The sequence below is a fragment of the Terrapene carolina genome, unplaced genomic scaffold (assembly GCF_002925995.2).
Source record: "Terrapene carolina triunguis isolate 2854851 unplaced genomic scaffold, T_m_triunguis-2.0 Scaffold30, whole genome shotgun sequence".
Taxonomy (NCBI): domain Eukaryota; kingdom Metazoa; phylum Chordata; order Testudines; family Emydidae; genus Terrapene; species Terrapene triunguis.
In genome coordinates, this window is record NW_020664381.1 from 770,882 (window position 1) to 782,912 (window position 12,031).

General features: G+C 42.6%; 1 protein-coding gene across 5 annotated transcripts in view; it reads right to left on the reverse strand.

Annotated features, from left to right (window-relative positions):
* Window positions 1-11,804, reverse strand: part of LOC112111323 (homeobox protein PKNOX1) — a 60,371-nt gene extending 48,567 nt beyond the window's left edge. For 4 of the 5 annotated variants that reach the window (XM_024206704.2, XM_024206702.2, XM_024206703.2 and 1 more), the window contains exon 1: window positions 688-866. The gene's annotated coding sequence lies outside the window, so the exon portion shown is untranslated. Of the gene's footprint in view, window positions 1-687; window positions 867-11,737 lie in introns of those variants that run through there. The other variant, XM_024206701.2, reaches the window with a different exon arrangement.
* Window positions 11,805-12,031: the final 227 nt, after the last annotated feature.

A 12,031-nucleotide genomic window follows, 5' to 3' on the forward strand; every position in this document is an offset into this window, starting at 1 on the left:
TTGAAACACTGAAGAAGTTCCAGAATACTGGAAGAAAGCTAATGTTGTTCCAATATTTTAAAATAGTAAACAGGATTACCCATGTAATTATAGACCTCTCAGCCTGACATTGATCCAGGGCAACATAATGGATCAGCTGATATGGGTCTTGATTAATAAAGAATTAAAGAAGGGTAATCAATGTAAATCAACATGGATTTATGGAAAATAGATCCTGTCAAACTAACGTGGTATTTTTTTTGATGATACTACAAGTTTGGTTGATAAAGGTGTGTTGAAGTCATGTACTTAGAATTCTGTAATGCATTTGTCTTGGTATTACATGACATTTTGATTAAGAAACTAGAATGACATAAAATTAACATGGCACACATTAAATGGATTAAAAGCTGGCTAGCTGATAGGTCACAAGTAGGTGTATTTCTCATGGGGTCCTGCAGGGATTGTTTTTTAGCCCTATGCTATTTAACACTTTTATCAGTGATCTGGAAGAAAATAAAATCACCACTGATAAAGTTTGTAGATGACACAAAAATTAGAGGAGTGATAAATAATGAAGAGGACAGGTCACTGATACAGAGTGATCTGGATCCCTTGGTAAACTGGGCGCAAGCAAACAATGTGCATTTTAATACAGCTAAATATAAATGTATACAACTAGGAACAAAGAATGTAGGCCATACTTACAGGAGGGGGATTCTATCCTGAGAAGCAGCAACTCTGAAAAAGAACTGGGGATCCTGGTGGATAATCACCATAACATGAGCTTCCAGTGAGATACTGTGGCCAAAAGGATTAATGCGATCCTCAGCTGCATGAACAGGGGAATCTTGAGCAGAAGTAGAGAGGTTATTTTACCTCATATATGGCACTGATGAGACTGCTGCTGGAATATTGTATCCAGTTCTGGTGTCCACAATTCAAAAAGGATGTTGATAAACTGAAAAGGGTTCAGAGAACCATGAGAATTATTAAAGGATTAGAAAATACCGTATGTGGTATAGTGATAGACTCAAGGAGCTCAATCTATTTTGCTTAACAAAGAGAAGGTTAAGGGGTGACTTGATTAGTCTGGAAGTACCTATAAGGGGAACAAATATGTGATAATGGGTTCTTCAATCTAGTTAGGAAAAGTATAACACAATCCAATAGCCAGAAGTTGAAGCTAGACAAATTCAGACTGGAAATAAGACCATTTTTTTAAAAACAGTGACAGTAATTTACCATTGGAACAATTTACAAGCATCATGGTGGCTCCTTTATCACTGGCAATTTTTAAAACAAGATTGGATTTTCTCTAAAAGCTGCGCTCTAAGACAGCAGTTCTCAGCCAGGGGTCTGAGGCCCCTTGGGGGGCTCTGAGCAGATTTCAGGAGGTCTGCCAAGCAGGGTCAATGTTAGACTCTCTGGGGCCCAGGGCAGAAAGCCGAAGCCCCATCGTGTGGGGCTGAAGCCTAGGGCCCTGAACCTCGCCACCCACAGTTCAAGCCTTAGCCTGAGCAATTTAGCTTTGTGGGGCTCCTGCTTGCTACCCCCTAATGCTGGCCCTGTTTTTTATATGCAGAAAAACAGTTGTTGTGGCAGTGGTGGGCAGTGGAGTTTTTACAGCATGTTGTGGGGGAGGAGGCGGCCTCAGTTCTAAGGCGCATACTATACAGGCGGTCAGACTAGATGATCACAATGGCCACGGAACCAATGAAAGCCAAAATGGAGACTATTTTAGCTTGATACAGTCAGAGAGAGTACAGTAACTTGGCAAGTGTAAAATACTGCATATCCCTATAGGTTAGGAAGTCAAAATCAAAGGCAGTTTGCCTTTGTCACTTGAAAAAGGCAAAGCACCACTGAGGTTTTGTGCTAAAAACCAAAACAAGGTAACCTGAGCCGAGGCCCAATTTTATAAAAGAAAGCACACAAAATAATATCCTAGCATCTTAATTGAAGAATTTACATTGCACACTCATTCTCTCAATGCCTACTTCATCTATTAAAAACACGAAGACCTGTGCACATCTTAACAGATGCATACATTAAAGATATTGTTTAGATCAATGAACTTACTAATGCAATAATACAGCAACATAGTGTACAAGAGTGTACTGTGTCACAGGGACTCACTCATTCCACTGCGGTTGCAGTGATTACTTGTCTCTGACTTACCTAAACACTACTGAGCATATACTACAGTTGTTCTGTGTTTGTTGTTTACAGGATAGCTAAAAATATTGTAATCTTTGTTTGTTTGAAGGATATTCATATGTGTCTATGGGATTCCCAGAGCATCAGCTTGCAAAAAGAGCTTGTCTACACAGGGACATTGACTAGCATATCTAGAGCGGAATAACGATTCCACTATAGCTATGCTGGAGTGACTTTGCAGCATGGCCATTCTATTCCAGAGTGTCACTTTTATTCCATAATAGTATGCCCACACAGGGGAGTTATAACAGCATAGCTATAGCAGAGTAATTATTCTGCTATAGTGGAACAGTTAACTCACTATAGCTATTCTAGTCAATTGCTCCATGTAGACAAGCCCAAAGAAAGTCACTGGTATGATTTTCCATTACAGTAAGAGGAAAATTTGATTTTATATAAAACTTTTCCCTTGACTGCTTTGGGATCCAATCAAGCCACTACCCCCCCCCCCCCCCGACATGAAAAAGAGTGTAAGGCAAAGTTAAGGTTTGAGTGCATCTTATCTTTCAAGAATGTTAAGTTGGAAATCAATGTTGGAAATGTTAAGTTTCTCAAACAAGGCACCCAAACTCTGCCCATGAGGAGACAAAAGCTTATTTTCATCATTTCTTTGCATGTGGAGTGTTAAAGATATGCATTACATAACACTGGATTTATGTTTCATAGAGACATCTCCACTGTTACTTTGTTACTACATTAATCTTTGCTTTTTTCTTGTAAGTAATCTAATGTAATAATCTGGGCATGCTAAATCTGCATATGGATCATTTTGTGTCTAGTGACACTTGGCTACATGCCATCATAGAGACTGAGCCTATAAGGTACTGTGCATTTCACATGAAATGTTATGTGCCCTCAGCATTTGACGGGATTAGGTCCTTAATGATGAGTGAGTAAAGACTGCCTTCAATATACAGTTTGTCAAACCAGGAATTTGTAAAATTATTTTATATGTGCTACTTATGACTAACAATGTTGTGAAGTGGCACAACCATTGTATGATTAAATGAACCTTGTTTTTATGGTCACTGTTAAAATGAAGCTTTAGTATGGATGGATAAGGAAGTACAAGCTTTTAATTTTCTAAATGCATCACTATGAAGGCAGAATTAAACAAGATAGGATGCCTCATTTAAGAAGCGCAACCTAACTCTGCATTTCCTTTTTTTGTTTTTACACTAGCATTGTTGAGGTAACATTCACTTAACCCAAATATATATGCCTGCAATCTCCATTTCACCTTAAAGGTTCTGTTTTTTTAAAAAGAAACCTTAGACTAGCTGGAGGAAGGCTCCTTTTTCCTATGAACTGAAGTGGGTCCAAAAATTGGAAGGTCTCCTGGAGGTCTGGAGTGAATGCTAGCTGGGGCTGCTGGCTACAAAGTCTCCAAATAACCAGTGTCCTCACGCCCATCTGGTGAAGAGAAGTCCCGTAACTCTACAAGGGTACACAGAATCAGGGATCCTTTCCTACAGAACACAACAGTTCCCTTCCTCTCAGCTTCCTACTGTACACAGGACTTGGGCTGTCCTCCTAAATTCTGCAGGAATGGTGGTGAGGAATAAAGTGGACTGGAAGGCGACCTGAAGTTCAGAAGTGAAGTAGGGGGAGGAAAAATCTCCTTATCCCTCCTTTTGCTCTCAAGGCCCCATGAAGGGGATCTCGGTCATAGGTGCCTCACTAGTCTCCAGGACCCATTTAGGGTTTCCTGGTAAATGAATTTTCCCTCACCTGCTCATGCCGGCTTCCTTACGCCATGAACCTTAGAAAGCTTGTGGCCTGCTGCCAGTGAACCTTGGGATGCTCATCACAGTCCCCTATTCCCACTGGCTTTAGCAGCTTCACTTGGCCTCCAATTAGCCAAATTAGGTTCCTATGGGACTAACATATGGTGCTTTCTGAATGGGCAGTTATTCAATATTTTATTTTAGCCTCATAATTCAGTGTGGCCCATACACTATCTACTGCACTTCATCCAAAGCAACACAGAATAAAGAATTATTAATTTCTTAAAGGTTTTTCTGTGGTGCTCTCAATGTAATACCTTAGTTCTTTACAAACATTAATGAATTTATCTTCACAATATCCCTGTGAGATTAGACATTATCCTCATTTAACACATGCTGAACTAAGGGACAGAGACCAATGACAAAAATGTCAGAAGTGTCTACTAATTCTGGGTGCCCAACTTGAGAAGCCCAAGACCTGGTTTTTCAAAGTACTTAGTATTGTATAGCAATGAATAGACTCAGACTGGAGCTACCATTGTCATCACTTGTAATCATGAGCGCTTCACACTTCTGCAAATTTGGCCCAAGATGTCTCTTGTTGGGCACCCAGAAAACAAAGCATACCCAATAAGCATCTAACTGTGAAAATGTTGGGTTTAGTAACTTCCAGAATCACAGAGGAACTACGTTCCAGAGGCAGGGATAGAATCCAATTCTCTAGTGAAGCATTCAATTGTCTTAACCACAAAACCACCATTTGCTCGTCCTGCAGTCCCCTGCCTTATTCACAGCACACCTTCCAACTTCTGCAACAAATGAAGCAAGGGTCCTAAAGACCATAGCCTCATTCACTACAAAACCCAGATGCTTCTCTAGAGCACAGTCCTTGTGTGCACTGAATAAGTCAGGAGTCCAGTAGGTTTGGGATGGTTATATCCACAGCACAGTCCTCTGCCACGAGATAATGGAGTAACCAGCAGCAGTAGAAAACTATGTGGACCTGCTACTAGAGGGAGATGAGACAAATTCTGGCAGTGGCTTTCACAACTATTTTGTAGCTAGCAAAGGAATGTTGAATCAAGAATAATGGGTTTAATTCCAATGTGCTGTAATGGTTAGAGCATCTTCTGCTCTTGTTCCCCCTAGCCTCTCCCTATCCCCTTCTGCTCCCATCCACAGCTCTTGGCCCATCCCTCCCCTGATGCCTCCACACCCAACTCCTGTCCCGCTCCCTTATTCCCTCTGTTCCCATTAGTTCCTATCCCCCCCATTCCTTTCCCCCCCCCTCTTCTGTCCTATTGAATCTTGCCCCTGTTGCCCTCTCCTGACTCCTGTTCCCCTTCCACACCAGGTTCTTATCCTCATTACCAACCCTTCTGCTTTTTACCCTTCTGCATTTCACTCAGGCTGCTTCCTCCTTGCTCTTCTTGCAGTCTGAGCACCAGTAGGAGGAGCACTGACAGGAGAGACACTCAGTTCCTGTGCTTTGCACCACAGTAGTATTGGGGTACGTCCAGACTACCCGCCGAATCGGCAGGTAGTAATTGATCTATCGGGGACCGATATATCGCGTCTCGTCTAGACGCGATATATCTATCCCTGAACGCGCTCCTGTCGATTCTGGAACTCCACCAGGGCGAGCGGCGGTAGCGGAGTCGACGGGGGAGCGGCGGCCGTCGATCCCGCGCCGTGAGGACCCGAGGTAAGTCGAAATAAGATACGTCGACTTCAGCTACGCTATTCCCATAGCTGAAGTTGCGTATCTTACATCGACACCCCCCCAGTGTAGACCAGCCCTTAGTAACTGGGAGAAGCAATTACAGGGAAGGTCCTGCTCAGCCCCTATAGCCCTGGGATGCTGCATGCTCAGTGCAGATGGAATCTTCATGGAATTTAGCTGCCAAACTCTAACAAACTGCTAATCACATGTAAACGTTTTCCAGAGGCTTATAACTCAAATAAATTTGGGCAAGTTTTCACAAGGGCAGCCAAAAATATAATCCTGGCACAAATGCAATCACCCTATCAAATTTCAAGTCTCTGCATCCATGTCCCTCAAAACAAAGGCTGTAAAATTTTGTTTTTTAATTGGCAAAATGTATTTTTCCCTAACCTCATTCTCAGAAGTCTTTGAACTGTTTTAGCTGAAACTTTCCAAAATAATTCAGTTTAAGACAGCCCAAATGGTTTACGTTTGCCGAAGTTAAAAGCAACTGAAAACAGGATTTTATAATGGAGAGTGTCAGGCAACCTTACTATAGGCATTGCTACCTTCATCACTTAGAATATACACCTCTACCTCGATATAATGCTGTCCTTGGGAGACAAAAAAATCTTACCATGTTATAGGTGAAACCGTGTTATATCGAACTTGCTTTGATCCACTGGAGTGCGCAGCCCCGCCCCCCAGTAGCACTGCTTTACTGCATTATATCCAAATTCATGTTATATCGGGTCGCGTTATGTCGGGATAGAGGTGTATATGAATTTAGTGGTTATGAACTGATGACCTGGAAACATAAGTTCTCACTCCTCTATATTCTATACACACACATATTATGTACTTAAGTTCCAACTCCTGTTTTAGAATCCCCCATGTTTCTTATATAGGACATATATTTGAGAGAACAAAAACTAAGCCTGTATTACTGTTTTCCCTACTCTTTAGTCCATTGTTTTTAACTCTAAAGTAAGTAAGCGGAGAGGGCCTAGCCCACTGTGACTACCCCCAAAACTCACCATATCCTCAAAAAGGGCAGAGAAATTATCCTGAAAGCCCACAAATACAGGTTTAATCTGCTGGCAGTGTAATTCATTTTTATTTTATTCCACTAGAAGTAAATCACCATATCCCTTTTATTATCAGCAGTAGGAACTGCAGAAGATGGAGAGTTCCACCAGACAGAGACAGAGAATGCCACTCTAAGGGCAGTATATGACTATTTCTTAAACTGGTAATTCTATCCCCAGTTGTCAAGATCTGCTTTACAAAGCCTGGAATGTAGACCCAACTATTACATATTTTTGATAAAGTATTTTACTCAGTTATCAGTTGAGCCTTTACTAAAAGCTTCACCAGTAAGAGACAAATGAGGAATAGCAAGGGTTTTTTGTTTTTTAATACAGCAGCACAAAATAATACATTAATTTAAACACGGCTTATTACTGCTGATGCACACTATTGAATTTTAAGAGTTGGGTTTTTTATAAATTGTTTAGAAAATTCACTCTTTAAATCAGTGATACTGAGATTAAGGCTCGGGAGCCACAAGTGGCTTCTTAATGCGTCTCCTGAGGCTCTTTGCAGCACATGATATTAAAACAGTATGATTTAATTATTAACCAATCAGAATGCTTTTACTAGGTTATTAAACAATTGTAGTTGATAAAATAATAATACCTGGTCATTTTGCTGTGAAAATAATTCTATATGTATAGAAAATGAAACAATGAATTCACACTACTGTGGCTCTTTGAGTAATGTTGATCGCTACTATGGCTCCTGAACCACTGAGGTCTGAGTATCACTGCTTCAAATTATGTACTAATACTAAGTCGTTGACATACTCTTTCTATTGTAACACAGAACTGACACACAGATTGTAAGAGAACAAGAAAGACTGTCTCAAGAAACAACAATCTGAGACCTAGCTAAACTCTCAACTTGAAAACCCTTCCCTCCCTCCTTCCCATACAGTACCCAGCAAAGTCCAGGGTTATTTAAATTAGATTTTTGATTGTACTTTGCCACTTGGAACTGAAATGAATACTTAGAATAACCAACAACTACTCTATCCTAGATCACATATTTATCATATCAAACAAGTGGTTCACAAACTTGTTCTGTACATGCAAGGAGGAAGAACACATGTATGCAAAGCAGAAGATGTAGGTTTTATTTCCAGTTCTAACACAGGGCGACCTTGGACATGTCACTTACCTCAAGTTATGTCTTCATTAGCACTTTTGTCAGTCAGGGATGTGGAGGGAAAAAAACAAACACATCCCAACCAACATAAGTTACCCCGACAGAAGCACCAGTGTGCACAGCACTATGTCGGCAGGAGATGCTCTCCTGCTGACATAGCTACTGCCACTTGTTGGGGACGATTTAATTATGCCAACAGAAGAACTCTCTCCTGTCAGCATAAAGCAGCTACATGGGAGACCTTATACCGACACAGCTGCCTCAATACAGCTGTGCTGCTGTAAGGTCTCTAGTATAGACGTAGCCTCATTATCACCATTCTACAGAGGAAGAAACTAAGTTATTACTATTTACTTACCGCGCAGGATTGTTTTGAGGCTTACTTAGCTAAAATTTGACATGGTCAGATGAAGGTTGCCTTGTATTTTCTCCCCTCCCCCACTTTCATTCTGGGCTACCAATGTCCCATGCTCATGACATCAGAATCACTTCCATGATCGTGAAGTGTGAGATCACAAATAACGAATGCCTCCAAGGAGTACCCAGGCCTCTGTAACTATATTTGACATGGACAATAAGACAAACAACAAAAATCTAAAAGTTAAGCCTTTTACTATAAAGAAAATGAATGTAAGCCAACAACCTGTATGCCAAATTGAACTTTCCAAGTGTGTATCACAATTTCCATTGTAACACACCACACAGAGTTCTTAAACTTCCATAAAGCATACAGCAAATGGTAACTAAATACTGTTCTAGTTCAGCAGAGCACTTAAAGCAAGTGAGTAATAAATAAATATCTATTTCACAGATGAAAGGCAGCAGGTATAATTAACCCCACTTTACAAATGGAGAAACAGGCGAAGTGGCTTGCCCAAGGTCACTCAACAGGTCAGTGATAGAACCAGAAATAGAACTGCAGCTCTCCTGAGTTCCACTCTAGTGCTATATCCTCTACACCACACTGCCAGTGAAGTCAATGCAACTATTCACATGCTTAAAGTATGTCCTTAAGTGATTTACTAAATTAAGAACTTGTCATAAAGTTTATATTTTGACATTGACATTTGTGTCCTTTATTATAAATCAGGGCAGGGGATTATCTAAAATTGAAAGTATTCATGGTGACAGACTAAACTGAAGATATGTTTGGAACACAAACTGAGCATTGAAATTATTCTCATTGTAACAAAAAATAAAGAAGCACTAATTTTGTAACAAAAAATAAAGAAGCACTAAATACTAAGCTATAGTAAAAACAAAGAAACTCAAAAGACACACTGTTCTATATCACCAAATAAATGTGATTTGTTATTTGTCTCATTTCTCAGATATTTTCAATAATTTAAGACAGTTCATTATAACTTTTTGTACTTACTAATTTATAAATATACACATTTTTTGCAATTTTTGGCAGAGGTATTAAGAAAATGTGTCCACAATATATTTTTATTATCTGCTACCCTGGAGATTGTGGGTTTGGATCAGGAAATTTCTGATGCTCCAGCAGTCATTAGTTTTCTGGCCTGCAATATAATCTGAGAGATTAAAGTATTCTGTATACACAATTAACATTCTTGAAATACATTTTAGGGCTTGTACACACACACACACACACACACACAAATTGTATCGCTTTGACTATACATGTATAGTTAAAGAGGTACAACACCCCTATGTGGACCCAGTTATGCCAGTACAAAGGTGCTTTATATTAATATAGCTATTCTCATATAGGTATTGTTTATTTCCAATCCCGTATAACTAGGGGTCCAACTAATATAACTCCTTCAAGTTAAAACAAAACAAAACCCCTAACTGAATTAGGTATACCAGTACAAAAACTGAGTATAGACCAAACATTGGAAATGAGAGCAAGATCATGGACTTTAGAATAAGCAAGCAGCGATAACTGTGTACAAGAAAGCTTTTTAAAAAAATAAATAAAGTTTTAAATAGGACATTTTAAATTAGATGAGCCTTTCATAATAAAGTAAATTGACCTTCAAAAAAGAAAAAAACCCTCTGTGATTCCCAAGTTCTCCAAAGAAGTCTACAAACTAAGCCAAAATGTGTTTCATGCTCTCTACTCCAGTAAGATATTTAAAGGAACAGACATCAGAGTCCAAGTAGGGTCAAGGGAAAAAAATTAAAAAATAAGTTTTGCCTGGATTGCTCTATGTGGGAAAAATAGTTTATTATGTAGCACAACATTCCTAATTCATAAGGCTATCAAAATAAACCTGGAACCTCACTTTCCCCCCTGAAACCACACATCAGCTACATTTCTGTAGATGACTGGGACAAAAAGAGGACATTAATTGAAAGATGCATACAAAGCCAAAAACAGCAATTGCATCTCCAAGAGTGTTGGAAATATTAGCTGCTGGGACACCATTGTACAGATGAAAAATAACCTTAAAAAATATAAATAAAGCATGACATGCAGAGAAACACATAGTATAAATGTTAAACAGTGAAGTTTTAATTGGTGAGCTCTGGGTGATATCTACTGGTACATAGGACACACATTTCCATAGACTCAGGATGCAGGATAGATAAAATGGGGTACCGATATTATTACTATGTATATGTAGTACAAGAGTGGCCAAAGGCCCCAGTCAAGTTTTGGGGCCAAATTGTTCTAGGTGCTGTGCAAACATGTAGGAAGTCATGCTCCATGCCTCAAATTGCTTATAATATAAACTGAAACAAGCTGCAACAACTATAACGTAGCAGGTCAGTTTAGCACAGAGCTAATAAGACCAGCCACTGCCTAGCTTAGCTATGAGCACAACTTGTAATTTCTGAGTCATTTCAAAGGCATCATGCTGCCAGACCACTATTCATTAACTGGCTGATTTCTGGTGGGTGTCAAGGAAAAAGTGGAATTCAAGATGGGATTTGAGGAGGGCTGTGAACTATACAGTGGGTATCTTTGTTGTTTATGTGGGGGCCTAATAACCCACTCCTGCAAGCCAGGTCTATTGGTGTCAGGCTCAGGGGGTTAGACTGTAGGCTCCTTGGGGCAGGAGCCCAGGTCAGCTTTTCTAGCCTGTACAGTGGTGAAGCAGCGTGGTGCTGATGGCGGCCTGGGCCACAGACTAGATGATCTCCTGGCTTGAAAAACTGTAACTCAAACTCTCAGCGCCCAACAATAACCTGGGCTATCGGCAAACGGTGCCCGGCAGCAGCATGGCGATGCCCGCGGCAGGCGGCTCACAGCCCGGCCCGGCGGGGACGTGGCCGGGGGTTTAACACCGCGCGGAGCCGCGTGTGCCCGGGCAGGCGGCGAGCAGAGACGCAGGCAGCTGCTCTTTTCTCTCACCCAGGGACTGCCGCGGGCCAGGCTAGGCCACAGCGGCAGCGACCGCCCCACCTCCCAGCCTGCGGGGGGGGGAGGGAGAGAGCAGTGCCCCCGCCCAAAAGCCCGGCGGCAGCAGCTCCCCCGGCCCGACCCCCGCGCCATCGGAATCTTCGCAAAGGCCCTTTAAATATCCCCCCCTCCCGTCGCCCTCGCGGCACAAACAGCTGTTCCCCGTCCCCTTCCCTCGCGCCGCCTCCCTCCCCCTCCTCGGCGCGCGCGCGCGCCGCCTCCCTCGCGCTTCCACAAAGGCAACGGTTAGTCGGCAGCTGTTCCAGAAATTTCCTCGCTCTCCCCTCCCCTCCCCTCCCCGCGCCTGTCCGCCGCCGCCCCTATCCACCCCCCCTCCCGGGTTGGATATAGCGCGGGTGCCCCCCTCCCCGCTGCTCCGTGTGGCGGGCTCTCGCTCCCCCGCCATCCCCGGTCTGCTTGTGTGTCTGGGCCCGGCCACCCAGCGGCGGCGGGCGCGCCGTGATGGATGGATGGCTGGGAGCGGGTTTGAGTGACAGCGCTTACCTGGGTGCCAATCTTCGTCACACTGACAAGCGGCTGCAGCAATCGGGACCCGCACCGCCGCGACACGCGTCACCGCGCACACACGCACCCGGCCAATCGCCGTCGGCGCCACACTATACGACAGCACGCTGCGCATCACGCCTCATCAATATTCACCAAGGGGGCGGGGCGAGCGCCGGCGCAGGGCACGCCCACCACTACGCTCGCCGGAGCGAGTGGGCTGGGCGAGCCGCACGGCTCCTCCTCACGCCGGCGTGCCGCCACACGTCCGTAATGAATACTCATGAGGGGGCG